A 15,754-nucleotide genomic window follows, 5' to 3' on the forward strand; every position below is an offset into this window, starting at 1 on the left:
GAATGCTCTTTAAAAGGGTGCAATATGTAAGTATTTTATGCATGTATGCAGGGATCATGCAATTATCAGACTAACCAATCGGGCCAATCCTTTTTCACTTATCAGTATCAACATTCTTCTTTCACTCCTCACTGATCCCCCACCTAAAAAACTGACTGTTTACATATCACGAGTAAAATCCTACCAATGCTGAGCAAACAGTAACATTTGGAAGCAGCTCTGATGATCGAGCAAAGCTGTGGTTTGAAGGTGGGCAGATATTGCTGAACTTTCAAAAACCATCACAATCGCCTCTGCTGAAGTTGCAGCACCACACCAGCTGCCCTGATGCCCATGTGCCAAATTAATTAAATCAGGCTAAGAAAGACAATTTGCATCACTTAGCGTCCAAAACAGCTGTTACATGCTGTTGCAAGGCAGTGACCTCTTCTAGAGTAAGCTATTCATACATTATAAACTTTTTAAAATCACTGTACAATCATTTCACTTTATTCATAATAGCTACAAGCAGAGTTGAGACTAACACATACCAAAGCTATCTGACAACACTGCAGTGTCTGCAGTTCTTCAAACACTGACCCGTGCCAGAGTTGGTTACCAGAAAAAGGTCTCAATGCTTCCAGACAGTTAGTCACATCTTTTTCACTTTGATTTAATTTGCTGAAAAGCCACGTTACATTTCCTGTTGATGGTGTTAACTGTTAATGGCAATGAGGCAAAGAAATTGTACCCACAGTCAAGAAACGCAGAAAAATCAACACCACAATACAGAAATATACCTTTTTATTCTGAGTGTAAAACACACCAATTTAGATCCATCTGAGAAGTGGAGAAAGTTTGCCAGCATTTTCACAATCTGAAACCGCGTGAATTGTAAGACCGCAAAATGTTTATATGATATTTCACAGAATAAATGCATAAATAAACCGCGTTTGATGAAACTGGACTTTTGTGACTTACTTTGGTTAGGGGAAAAAAAGTACCTACAGATATTATTGACACTAATGGCCCACAGCATTTTATTTCAAGTCAGCAACATATCAGCATTATCCATTTGAGCTTAATGCCCTAAAATCAATATCAAAATTGAGACTGTTTATAAAAGCTTTAACTGTGCATCTTTTTCAGTCCATTAGCACTCAGTGGCAATGAAGAAATTTGTGCTTGTGTTGAAGTTTCTAATCAGACAAGTACTGATATGTTTTTTGATTAAAAAAAAATAAATGTTTTGGAGATACTAATAATTAATAAGGTTCTTTGAGGCAAAGTTAATATAGTAAAACCATGAAAACAACATTTAGGTCTGATTGGAATGCTAAATCTTGTTCACATTGAGCCAACTCTGCACACTAAAGCACTGCAGGAACACTGTAATAGGATCCTTTCATTTAAAGCTGCCATCACCCTAGAATCCAAACCTGCAATGCACAATGCTAAAAGTTCTGCTTAGTGCTGCAAATTCAGGTGGAACCCTGTATCTCTTAAATTATATTCAAACCACATAGAGGCAGATGAGAGAAGGAGAGCTGTGAGAGAAAGAAGACAAAGGGTACACAATAATCTGCTAGCTTTCAAATCCACCGCCATACCTGCGTAAACAAAGCACAGAAAGGTCAAAAGGAACATTTAATTTTATGCATTAACAAAACCCTCAAACAGCACTGAATAAGGTCACTTTCACTGCTATCTCAAAAGCATTTGATACATAATTTCTTACTCCACTCAGCCTCACTTCAAACATCAACAGAGTCCCTCCAGCTGTTAAACAGCAGACACTGCAAATTCCAGCAGGAGCATCTTCAGTGCAACTCTTTTCTGCTGTTTACAAGTGACAAATGATCAGATCTCAAAAGCGTTTATTTCTTGTGGACAGAGTAAGCAAAACATCATCAGACACAGAAAGTTTGCCATTTCACCAGGCCCTTTCCTCCTTTCTCCTAAGAAATGTAGGTGCATGTGTTCAGCTGGCCTAAGCTCCTGTTAGGAGTACAGTTGCCTTGGAAACCAAACACATCACCATGGAAACACAGGACAGCCTATAAAGATTGCTGTTATGTAAGAACAGCTGTGGGCCAACATCACACTCCAAGGCAGTCAGTGTCAGAAAGCACACCTTGGAATTAATGTGCCACTCATTTAACTAGTTTGGCCATTCGCTATCAGACCACAAGACTACAAGAAAAGAATTCCACTTCCACTATGGTGCCATTTAGAGTATGATAGCAGTATATCCGGTAGGGCTGCCACGATTCGTCGACTAGTCACGATTACGTCGACTATCAAAATCGTCGACGACTAATTTAATAGTCGACGCGTCGTTTGAAGCTTTGTAAGATCCCAAAAGACGCAGGAATAAGTAGCAGGATTTAAGAGTGTAATAACGGACTGAAACAGAAGATGGCAGCACTGTATGTACAAGGATGCCAGCTGCCGTTAAACCCCGAAGAAGAAGAAGCTGTGTCCCAGAATTCATAGCGCGGCTCTGCTCAGTTTCCAACAATGGCGGCAGCTAGTTAGTTTTAATGTTACTCTTGAGAATGTAGCTGTGTAAACCTCAAATATCTGTTCAGTTTATCAAGACACCACATATTTTCAAAAGCGCTCCGACGTTTTCGGAGACGTCTGTTACCCACTAGCTCGTTAGCTAGCCGGGGTTCAAGGCTCACTTGCAAATCGTTTTCAAACCCACCGCCGTCTTTCGCTACTCAGGTTAAACATATATAAGTCACTTGAATAACTTAAAAATGTTATTGTTTGGTTTTTTTTTCAGTATTTTATTTGTTCCTGAGTAAATCGGTTTGGCTGAGATTAAAGTTATAGCTTTTACACAGCTGAATAAACGTCAAGCAGACAGCTGATTATCAGAAGTGTGAGATGCTGGAGAGTATACTCCGGTGTCCTGTTATATTTTAGATAGCAAGGAGCAGACGGCTGAGTTTATTAAACTCAACCGAAACAATCTGCAAACTTCATTAAAATTTAATAAACTATCATCTTGTCTTTCTTTTTAGTTAGCACATACCTTACACACTTAAAGCTGTAAGCTAATGATAGTTATATAAGAGCAGATGCATGCTAGTGCAATAAGCTGTACGCTTTAACGTCCAATGGATGATGATCTGATTAGTCGACTAATCGCAAAAATAATCGGTGACTAGTCGACTGTCAAAATAATCGTTTGTGGCAGCCCTAATATCCGGTTGCTTTTGCTCTTGGTTTCTTAGTCTGAAGTAGTCCAGGATTTTTAGTAGATGCACCTATAATGTCAATTTCAAGCTCCTATGTTGCCTCATTTTCAAGTTATTTCAGTGCATTTAGGTGTCCAAGCCATTCACCCACTCACCCTCCCAGGTGACAACAAGGCTGAGAGGTAAATATGTCTATCCTGGTTGTTACAATTTAATCTTACAGGAATTATTTTGGAAGCAAAGTTAATATCATCAATCATGCAGTAATGGATTACATAGGACATTTTGGCTTTTGTAACCACACCCACTGGAAAATCCGTATTGGAAAGTGCTCTGTAGTCACTGAATAGAGCTCAGGGTGTGTTTGAAGACTACCCTGCAAATGCCGGGGACTTTATAGCTACCTTTACTATCATCACTTCATCTCAGCAGTGTGTTCTCCGCCTTAACTAAAACTAAGGGACACAGAGGTTTGTGGAAAAATGTATTAGCTGCTACAAGACTAGCTGTGGGGTGGAGATGTGAATAATGATCTTTTGATACTGCATACTGGAGAGACAACAACCATGTTAACCCCAGCCTGCAGCAAAGGCAATCAGAAACAGAACTGAAGACTGAGAAACTCTGCTCTGAGGCAAGCTCTAGCTGATGAACAGTGTCAGACTCCCTTATCGCCAACTGCAGTAATGGCAAAATCCCCTTGTTTGAGGTCTCTCTTTTAACAGGGTGCTAAAGCTGATAAGAGAGCACATTTGGTTTCACACTGACTGAGGAAAGTGTGATTTTTTTAAACAGCATTTGATTCAATATACGCCAAACAAATAAACCTTAGAAAAACCCTGCAAATTACTTAATAAAAATAAGCACAAAATTTTAGATAAATAAGGTAGGGATCAGGGCAATATATTTACCTAACTAATGGCACACCTGACAAATTAATGTCCTATAAAATCCTATCCTGCCAAAAAAGAGCCATGCTACAGAACTTTCACCAGTAACTACCAATAGCCTGATACAGACTGAAAGTGACAGTCTGTCCACAGTTTTAAAGTATCACAACAAAATACTCCAGATCCTAGTCACGACCTTCTATTACAATATACATTTTTACCCTTAAACAGGAAAATGAACAATAAGCTGTTGTACTAAGCAAATAACCACATTCTTTCTTGGTGACTGATGTTTTGAACTCTTTTGACAACACCCGATACAGATGTTTCCATACTCCAGAGACTGATGAGACAATGATGGGCAGAAAAGCAAAAACACAGAAGAGGTGGCGCGTGAAGACCAGCCCCGGGCTTTCTCATCTCTGTGCGCCCGGCTCTTAATAAACTCCCAACCACTCAGTGTGTTCGTGCACACTTCAGTGTTATCATAATTTACTTTTGAGAGACGGAAGCTTGCACTAAAACCATCTTTTCCGCATGACTAAGCTAAGACTAAATGATCTATTTTGTTGTGTCCAAAAATATGCCAATCAAATGAGAGACTGAAAAGATTTGTAAGGGGCGGGGAAAAGAAAAACAAACAAACATAAAAAGTAGTGATGGTCTTTCTGTTTCTGTTTTCAGCCATTTGACAGATGCTCTCAGACAATAACTCCTTATATCTCCAAGCTGGATGCCTATCATCACTGGGAATAAAGAATCCAATAGTAACTCTTGTATTTCTGCGTGTGTGAAAGCGTCATCTCTAGCTGCTATTACCAGAAAGAATGCATTAGGTGTCATTCCAGCTCTGCCCAGTGCATGTTGTCTTGTCTTGTTTTGTGCACTCCACTGAAAATTAAAGAAGCTGTATCAACAAAGCAATCTACCAGCACCTTTAGAGACTATTTCATTCTCATTAAATTAAACAAGCTAACATGTTAAAATCAAGAGGCAGCAAATCAAATACATAATGCTGCTCTCATTAGCCATGTTTACACGTGCAAAATGTAAATCTAATTAAAACCTGTATTATAACGTCATTGTTTACATAGAAACTAAACCAAGTGATCCGACCATTACCTGCATTTACACACATCCAAGCATTTGACAAGCGCAGAATAGTCTAACTTTCTGGAAAACGGTAGAAGCAGTTGTCTTTTCCAATGTAAACAAACGCCGCGTGTCACAGATTTCAGCTTCTCCCCTCTCTAACATTTGTGAAGTTTGTGTTATTTTTCCTTTTTGAACAGACCTTCAACTTGTTTTTGTTGTGTTGATGTAACAGACATGTAGAGCAAGAATAATTTCACCCTGAACACTGGAAGAACTATTTACATACAGATCAAACCGATTAACAATTGGAAACTTTAATCACCTTAAAGGAGCATGTTTACACTTCTTTTTAATGCAGACAGGCTTTTAATGAGGTTACTTGTGCCCATGTAAACAAGGCTATTGACATTAATTTACATTAATACTATTTTTTTTCCTTGATCAGAAATAATGTCAAAAAAGAGGAGGGGGCATTTAATAATTTTTTTTAATTTTAATTGAAATTTTTATTTCAGTCAACAACAACAACAGATTATAATTTTTTACATAAAAGTACTCAAACAGTAACCGAAAAAGGAATAGGCTGAAGCCTTATGGCTTATACTTATCTTATTATACTTATTTAAACAAGTAATTCCTTTTTTCCATTTCATATTCAAAGATAGCACTTAAGAGTCAAAGCTAAGTGAAATCTTGAAACCTTATTTTTCAAAATGAGACAACTTTTTTGGTCCATTTTTTGGGGCTTTTTAAAAAACTTTGCATTTCTTGATCATGCGGTTGAACCACAGGATCGACATGCAGCACGGAGTCTGCTTAGACCCCAGGGTACTCCAAGCACAGCTTGGCCAACGTCGACCCCTTAAGCATCAAGCATTTTTTACATTTATATTTTTTTGTTAAATGCACACACTACAAACAAGGCGGGAGTTACACTGTGTTGCAAAAACAGATTAACTGCAGCCGAAACTTATATTTAAATTAAACTGAAATTTCTTTGCTGGCATCTAAGACATTATAATTTGTTGCTCTCTCACTGGTATAGGCTGTAAAAGTGGGCACTAAACTCTCCCTCTTTCATGTGTGCAGTGATGCATCCCAGCCAACACGGCTCCGACGTTCCATCTGTGCCTCACAGGGAGTGTTTCAGCAGGCTGGTAGTGCTATATTTACTGTGTGCTACATTAACTGCATCACCCTCAGTGGGTCGATGAGTATGGAAATGATATCTTTTGTAACTGCCATGACAAGGTGAGACACTTTTTAGCCCTACTGTGAAAATGCAGTTCAAGATTCATCTGCCTGTCGTATGTCACATGGGACAGGGTGGTGGAAGACCATTCTCTGAAACAACACACTCCTCCCTGTGCAGCTTCCCTAGCATTACACTAAGGCCTATGCTATTCTGTGTGCATGTATCTGCCAGCTAAATATGCAACCTAAACACAGCTGCATCAAATTGACATGATCTTTGGTGACCTCTATGGTGCAAATGACAGTTCACCAATGACCATTTTCACATCTGCCACTACCACCTGAGATGCTGCTATAACTGATCACATATGGAGAGGAAGGAAGGAAAAAGTGAAACGGCGAGAAGGGAGCTAAAATGAGGAACACATTTTCAGCTGCACTGAAGTCAAGCGTGTAGGCGTGGGGAGTGGGAGTTAAACACAGAGCTCTGCATCTACAGTAAGTGTGTATGTGAAGTGCAGTGTGTATTGAGGGTGGCAGCAGACTGACGAAGCTAAACACCATCCTCTGGGAGTTTCGCTCATTCTGGCAGAGTTACCAAATCCAGGGAGTTACCGTGCCTCAACACATACACTCAAAGACAATTTATCTTGGCAGTTTGGCTCTGATAATCCTCATACAGTACAAAGTGGGGGAAGGGACTTCCCAGCAGACTTTATAAACAAGCCAGACACAGCCACAGCTTAGGGGCTCTGTTCGAAAGCATGGGCCTCAAAACAAATGAGCAACTGTATTGAGATTGACCATCTTTCAATCATCCTTATTCAAGGTGAACATTTAAGGCTACAAGTAGATCTTTTCTATCATTGTTTTAGTGCACAAATATGACAGAAACCTTTTTGTGAGCAACACCACGTTATCAAAAGGTGATCAATTTACAGTTGTATAAGCCACACTAATAAATGAAATTTATCCTTTAAGGATAGATTTAAAACAACAACAACAACAACAACAACAACAAAAAACAAAAACAAAATCTATGTGGTGTGGTACCCACTCCAGATGCCATGCACATCAAGCCATAACACTTTTAGGCTTTCAGCTAGCCCTCATTTCTGTACTATACATTTCAAGCTTTCCATTTGACAGAATGCATTATTCCACGCGTTTCTCTTGCTCTCTTTTGAAAACCCTGTTTATTATTTAAAAGTGTGTGCGAGCCCATATTATCATGCAGGACATAAAGCTGTCTGACCTAGCACAGGAAACTGCTCCATCACCAGCACACACACAGCTGGAAAGAACCCAAATTTCTCCCCCACTCTTTGGAAACACACCCAGACTAGAGTAAGACCTGCACGGCGAGGAGCCTCTGTCCGACTAAACCTATCGACCCGAACAGCTAGAGGGGTCCAAATTACAACGCAACGGTAACTCTGCGCCAATAAATAATAAAATAAAAATACCACCTCCACCATCACAGGCCTGCTAGGAAAGAATGCTAACGATACTTAGTGTAAAACATTCTGAGTACCAAAGTGTGGGGTCCAGGGGAGCAGCTGAGCCCGTGTGAATTGTTTAATAAAGGACAGTGAAACGCAGAAACAGTCGTTTAACAGTGCACAGCAGCGTCTGTGCAGACTCCCCCGCTCAATGGCAACATGCTAGCAAAACAGAGCCGAGCCTCACTGAACACACAGCGAGAAAGACACCGATATGAAGAAGCCGCCACGGATAAACACCGTTGCTGAAATGCAAACCACGTTGATTATATCAGCGCTTACCCTCTCTTTGATGAAATGGTGATATTTAAACAGAACACGGTGAAAGCAGGACAACGGTTTTCGCTATTTTTCCTCACGGCGGGGTTTATCTCTCTGCGCTTGTCGTCCCCGCGTCGTCGCTCCGCCCAGCCGCCATCATCCTCACTTGGGTGCGGCAAACGGCCTAGTCCGCCCCTCGCTATTGGTCGTCTGGGAGCACATGTTAACCCATTGTAGCCGCTGATTGGAGGGCGAGTTATCGGCCCGCCCCGCAGAAATGGCTGGATTTATATTTCAGTGTTGAAACTTAAAGCCTATTAAAACGAAAGGTACGCACCTGAAACCTGTCGCAAACGTTTATTTTTAATAAGCTTTACTCAGAGCTACACTGCAGTATAATTTTATTAAAATATATGCTGCAAATGTCATGTAACTCACTTCAGTCCCAGCTTAGATATTTTGGGAGCAGCACCGTATCACTTGCTACTCTTGACCTCCCAGGATTGTGCCATTGGATGCTTCACTGGTCATGGTTAATGATGGTTTGTGGTAATATTCATTCATAACTTCTTCTGAGTGTGCTTGCAAAATAGTGGCACAAAAAAAAAACCATACTGAAAATGGCGCATGTTTTTAGAACAGTAGTGGAAGTTTGTGATCATGTTGTGATTTGATTACATAATTTAAACATGTATTTGCTCATTCTCAGAACTCATTCAAGTGCACCAAATATATTAAGTAGTGATGATCTCTTGTAGGCTAAACATGAGGTAAGTAGAGGAGTTCTCTAAGGTTACTCTTGATTCTTTGCATCCAACAAAACTGTTGGTGCAATCAGCAAACTTGCAGTCATATTGATTTGATGATGGTACCATGGAGGCCACTTACATAACACTGACAGGGAGCGGGATTAACAACAGTCATTGTAGGGTATATCTGTCGACAATCGGACACATTGGAAAGCTGGCAGCCAGGGGGCGCAGTTAACTCATTTGGGATAACTGCAGCAGGCTGTTTTTTCTACACAGTCTATGGCAGTAGATGTGAGGGCAATGGTTCATGTAAACATATTGACATGTTCAGTATGTGCCACTAGATGGTACTGCTTTGTCAGACTTCAGGCAGACACCTGCTGCAGAGCAATACTGGTTTGCAGCGCTGGTAGGAATAACATTAGAGTGTTCAAGGTATTCAGAAACATTTCTAAATGAGATTTGAAATTGACACTGTGCTGTTGTGTGGCACAGATGACTGTTTCTATTACTGCGGTCCAGTGTAAAATTAAAAGAACTCAAACATATATAATCTAGCACCACATACTTACTGTAGCCTTGCTGCCTCAGGCAAACATATCAGCTGCCTTAGTTGTTTTGGTGTTCATAACTAGGCGTTGAATTCAGAGAAGTACCTAGGCTTTGTAAAACAAATACCATGCGTTTCATTGTGCATGGCTTATTAGAAAAGGAAAATAAGAACAAAAAGTAAATACAGAGGAGAGACCAGCTAAATAAGGAGCCCAAAAAACTCCTTTCCTCTTTCACTTCTGCACGCCTGTGATAAAATCACACATGAATTCAGCATTCAAGGGTCCAATTTCCCACAGACTGCTTACCAGATGACTAAAAAAGTCACAAGCAAAGCTCACTTCTCTGCCATATGTTGTTATTATTATCATCATTTTTATTTCAGCACCATGAAGTGAACCAGTCATGCTCTTCAACTGCTCTTGTACTGATATTATAGATCACATGGTTACGTTTTTTACGGCTTAATTTCTTTAGAATTGCACTACTTAGCATTTGAATGTAAAAACAAGCCCAGCAAAACATTCTGAGTTTGCTGGGCTTACTTTCAATGCAAATGGACCACTGGCAGAGCTGGCTTCTGACTCTTGTGGCGTTAATCCTGTCCCGTACCAGTTGACACACACACACGCACTCTCCTCTTTACTGATCTCAGACCAGCACTGGCCCTTCCACTGTTGGGAATAATTGCGGTCTGCCTTGTAGCATGGATACACCGACGAGGGACTCTAAATATATCCAACCAGTGTGTCTGAAGGGCTTGGGCATGAAGATCATATACTTACACTGGAAAGCTACACCTTGCTCTATTAATTTTTCTGCTCTATTGTGTGCCAGTGTGTGTAAGTATATGTGCGTCTACTTAGTGCTGTGACACTCACTCTCTTGCTTTTTTGATTTCATGCAATCATTTGATATTCCTATCAACAGCAACAGGAAAATAAGATTCTTTAATCCATATATCGGTCTTTTTTTTAACACTAACAAACATAAGTTTGGACGTCTATTTAAACAAGGTGAGGCAGACAAGCTCAGAAAGACCTAGAAAAACAAGCAAATTTGTGATACTTGTATAAAGCTGATTAGTAAATCTAATATGATGTAAAATGCAGGTCTTTTAAGTGATAGCAAATCACTCGAGCTGCAGCATTACATTTAAGTTAGCATACATTCCTCCTCCTGGGTCACCTGTTTTCTCTTAGAAGCACATGTCACAGAGTGAGTGAAGATAAACCCAGCTGCTTTTCGTATTCATTTCAGGGCAGCACTGGCCGTCCCCTTTTAACTACAGCCAGCCTTCAGCTCAAAGCTCTCAAATCACCGGGGGCTGATATGAAAATAAACAATTTGTAGTTGAGCAGAAGATGCCTGGAAGCGCTGGCATGTTTAAGGGTACAGCCTAACCAACGACTTGCAATAAAGGACATTAGAGGCTTACTGCAGCTCAGCTGGGCAGGTAAAGTTCTTGGCATTTGTTGCTCAGTCAACCCACAAAGTAGTCACAGAGGTGTACTGTGATACTGTTCTATCTTGTAGCAGCAGCAATCTGTCGTTGACTCAAAGATGGTATTGTTTTCAGCTTGCGGTGCCATGGAAAGCCCCACTCCCTCCTTCTCTGTCCTGCACAACAAGACAAGGGTCAGTCTGTCTTTCCCTCCCCAGTGTGTTTTCAAGTCACTTCTCCTTCAGGAAAATATTGTGTAACCTTTGAACTTTGGCAGTGACCTTTTGAACCCAGTGGTCCCACCTACAGATGGATTATTCATAAGGATGTTAAAAAAAATAAAGACAATACGTGAAAAGCAGTGCAAGACTGTGAAACTTTAAAATAATATCCACAGATATAATTAGTTACATACATCAGTTAGATGCGGCTGCTAAGCCAGGTTCAGTCTCTGTTAAAGTATAATGAAATATCATTAAAATATACAAATCAGTCACCTATTACTGTATAGTAAACATCTGGACTATGATCTTCCTTTGGGAGCTGCCTATTATGGTTTAAAGCTGAAAAGGAACAAATGAAACATTCATAAAAGGATAATAAAAGTGCAGCTGTGATTATTTGTTTGTGGATGACATTTGGAAACATGAGCACAATACTACACATAATATTTTGATTTTGTATTTTTATGGAGGGCTGACTTACATAAACCTAAGTAAATAAGTACCTCAATGTTACTTTTCATGACTGAGTTCGATTAGGTCTGCTAGCTCTATCTATCTATGCATTTAAAAGTAGGGAGCTGGAACTGAAGTGACAATGCACACTGCAAAAATTCTCAAATGCACATAAATATCAATCAAAAATATTAAAATATAATAAATAAGAAGATATTTTAGTATTTTTGAGTTGTTTATCTTTTGTTATTGTGTGTCTGCATGTGGGAATGTGAGTTTTTGTAATGTGTTTTACATGCCCAGGAACTGCACAAGGAAATTACCTGGCAGCTAAATGTGATACAGTACATCTTTTTCTTTTATGTAATTAATGTATTTTGGTTCCTGAAAGAAATAAATGAACAGAAACAGAAACAACATTCCAGATCTCCTATTTAACATATCCTGAGTAACCCATCTAATACATAATTTTATTTATTTATTTATGTTATAAATTAAAGTTTTTACTAGCAGTATAAAATATTGTTAGTACAATATCCGAGTATGTGCAGTAAATGTAAGGTGTGCAATAAGTACGATAGGATTTATTAAAAAAGTGTATTTAATTTTTTTAAGTACAGTATTTCAAAATGATAGTCTTTTCAGTGTAGACAGGTCGCCTGGAAGAAAAGAAAAAAGAAAAGAGGAGCCTGTCTGAATGTGGCTGTGCGCTCTCTGGAGATACCTTGTCTTCTCGCCGCCTCCCTGTGCACCCTCCCCCTGTCTGCTGATATCTCAGCCCGGAGAGTTTTGAATCCACTCTGTGGCCTCAGTCGCCGCCATGCTGAGCTGAGAGAGAGAGCGACAAGTCAAACTTTGTCACGCTGCCTCAACCCTCATCTCCGTACGCACCGGGAAACGTCCCACAGTGAGTACCTTTAAGTTCAGTGAAATGTTTAACCTGCGGCTATCTGCTCGGTGAAAGTAGCATCTGTGTTTTTTGTCCCCCTCTCTAAAACGCGGAGTGATTCAGGGCTGTAGCCTCGCGGCTCCGTACTCGTGCGTGCCGTCGCAGACTTCAAGCTCAGCTGCACTTGTTGCGCTGTAGCTGAAACCCCAACAGAGACAAAGGGAGTTGTGGAACATGCATCGTTTTAGTGTTTTACTTTTAAGCCATTTTTTTAAACTCCAGCTTTCGGCTTTTACATTACTCCCTCTCGACGTTTCAGAGCAGAAAATAAGATGTTAGCAGCGGGCGGCTCTGGAGTCCATGCTGTCTTTTAATCGCAAAAACCCTCCTCTGTACTTCATTATCTCTTGTCCCCCAGCTCACACGCATTTTTTTTTAAGTATTAAACTGTTATTTTAAAATGCCAGTCTGGCACCTTAGAGGTCAGTCGAGGGTTTTCTACCCTTGGCATGCATAAATCAAGAGTGCGCTTTCACTGCAGCAACAAAAGCCCTTTATTGACAGCGCTGAAGCACACAGCCACGTAACCACAGTTTATATGAAGAGCACCCAAATGTCACCGAGTGAAATAAAGACCTGCAGCATGCACGCTGAGGCCTCTTGGGGGAGTTTTAGGAGTTATCCAAGTTTCAGGGCATGTTGTACTACCAAGACTGGGGAGGGTCGGCAGTTTCATCAGGAGAGCGTTTTCACCTGCATGCATGTCTAATCTTAGGTGGTAAGCAGGCTGCATTGAATAATAGGTTATGCTTTTTGTCTTCCTCCTGACCTGGCAGTCCTGCATTTCTCTGTGACTGTTTTTGGTTCTTTGCTGATCCTCCCACGCCTGCTCTTGACCTTCTGTAAACATGGAGGGAAGGATAGGGACAGGTGGCCTCTCAGACTCAAGTTCTTCTCCTGATGCCAGATGAAATGACTGAAGGAAAACTAAAGAGGAACTTTAAAAAAATAATAATTGTTGTAATTATTGCCTTAATTATAATTAATCTTCCATTTTATGGGCTGGAGGAAAAAGTGTCTGTTCTCAAAACACCATGAAGAGTAGAAAATATGCATGCATGACAAGGTAGAACTAGACAATTTCAACGTTTTGGCTCAAAAAAATAATAATTTTTTTTATCTTAGTCTCAACTTACTTTTTATGTCTAAAGAATCTATAGATAACGCAGTAATTGTTAGCTGCAGACTTTAGTACAACATAAGTTGTTATAAATTGCAGTATTTGTCTTACCTCAATACGTTAATGACTGAATGCCGATCATTTGAGTTATAAACCAGCCCTATGATATTACAATGATTATATACAAGGTTGGTTTACATTGCATAAGCGCTGAAGAATTTTGGAAGGTGCCAGCATCTTGTTTCCACAGCTTTGTTAGTGACTTTACCAGCCCCGCCTCTCTCTTCTCATCGTCCAGCATCGCAGCCTTCCCTGGCGGCTTCAATATGTAATTCTTCTGCCTCGTCGATTTTCATTCCAGAGGTCCTCGGAGGGTCACATTAGGCACGGGGGGCAGACACCCGGATCTTGTCAATATGATGGGCTAGCTGGCACCAAAGCACGCCAGAATCATGTCAGGCAGGGCCTTCAGGGGGGGTTCACAGAACTAGCCAGAACAGGATATTGCTGTGTGATCATTCACCAGCCGTAGACAAATCATTAAACCACTGGCTGCCTGCTGCTGAGCGGGTCAGACGTTTCTGTCTGTCACTCTGACTTTCCCTTGGATTAGAGGTTTTAGTTGTGCTTTTTTTTTTTTTTTTTTAAGGTTGCCAGTGTTTCTTTCTGGGTTTGGAACATCTGCTGGAAAGAAAGGTTAATGTTGCAGAGTTAGTGTTTAGTCTAAAAGCAGTCTGGTTACAGTCATTTAAAAAAAACAACTCTTGTTTATCTCCCCGTACCAGATTAGGATGAGTGATTAGGTCATGTCTGTCTAATTGAAAGCACAGGATTCGCATGTGCTAAGTGAAATCACACAGGACACCGTTGCTTGTTAATGCTAACTGCACACAAACACGCAAACCTATCTTTAGAGTCCTTTAGGAAAGTCAATAATCAATTTAAAGCTGGTTGGGAAATCGGACATTGAGTCAGGAAGCACTTGGCTGAATGAAAGTTTTGTTTTAAATCTGAACTTTCTGCAGAAATGTCACTTGTTATGGATGTCAGGCCTTATTTAGTTGGATGCCCTGTTTGGGTTTTCAGAACGAGCTCTCGCTGTTTTGCAGAGAGGAATTTGACAAAAAGTATTGAAATTGGTCCTTGCTGGAGCAGGTCCAGCATTTTTGTATAGGAAGCTTGCAGTAAGCACAAACACAGAGACACACACACACTGTGTTTGTGTTCACATGCAAACACAACTATTCAGCCACCTTAAAGACAACACTTTTAGACGTGCCACCTTCCTTGGCATACCTGCACTGTGTTTAGTATGAATTGAATAAAGTCTTAATGGCTTTTAAAGTGGCCTGAGCAATTAAGCCTTTATGATTTTTCCTTTCACTTGTCTACCAGCTCTTCTCCCTAAAAAGGCACAAAAGAATACCTGCAATTGATCTGGGCAGTGGCACCTTCCCCCTCCTGCTTTGGGAGGTTGGAGGAGTCACCGTAAAAAGGTGTTTTGTCTTTGATGCATAATCCTCATTGTTCTCCCCTTCTCATTAACAATACAGTTTTCTTAAGGCAGACGAGAGCGTAAACACGATTCTTCCTTCTTTAAAGCTCAGTCCACACCTGCGTGGCGTTTGGCGTTCATACGTCGCCATTCAAGGAAATATGGGGGACGTGTGTGATGTATGGCTCATTGTTTTGGTCTTGCTGGAGTTAAAGGCTAGGGGTCAGTGGCCAGCTTGTGCTCCTCTGATGTTGAGGTGTGCTCGATGAAATGGACATCTGTGGCGGCCTCCCCCCCTCTTTCTTTGGAAACACCCAACCCCCCCTCCGTGGCACACCCTAGTATCCCTCAGGCTGGAATAATTTCCTTCTGGCTGCAGAGTAGCATCTGGTTCCACATCAGCAGCAGACAGTGGCATGTGTAGGCACTTTTATGTCTGCATGCATGGTACTGGCCATGCATAATGCACTGCTGCATTCCAGAGATCGTGTCACCATTGAATGGTGGTTTTGAGTCAGCGTAGGCGAAGGCAAACACTGGGTGTGAAACCGTGTTCTGTGTCTTTTGTTAAGCACGTTCTGAGAAAATATTCCAATAATAGTCCACACCCTTCAGGGTTTGGCTGCTGTAATGGT

The 15,754-nt window shown here is 40.7% G+C and overlaps 1 protein-coding gene across 1 annotated transcript in view; it reads right to left on the reverse strand.

Moving 5' to 3' along the window:
- add1 (adducin 1 (alpha)) overlaps positions 1-8,303 on the reverse strand; it is a 28,866-nt gene extending 20,563 nt beyond the window's left edge. The window contains exon 1 of the mRNA XM_084935391.1: positions 8,152-8,303. The gene's annotated coding sequence lies outside the window, so the exon portion shown is untranslated. The remainder of the gene's footprint in view (positions 1-8,151) is intronic.
- Between the last annotated feature and the right edge of the window lie 7,451 nt (positions 8,304-15,754).

This window comes from Perissodus microlepis, chromosome 7, assembly GCF_051167445.1.
Source record: "Perissodus microlepis isolate ML-2025 ecotype Zambia chromosome 7, ASM5116744v1, whole genome shotgun sequence".
Classification (NCBI taxonomy): domain Eukaryota; kingdom Metazoa; phylum Chordata; class Actinopteri; order Cichliformes; family Cichlidae; genus Perissodus; species Perissodus microlepis.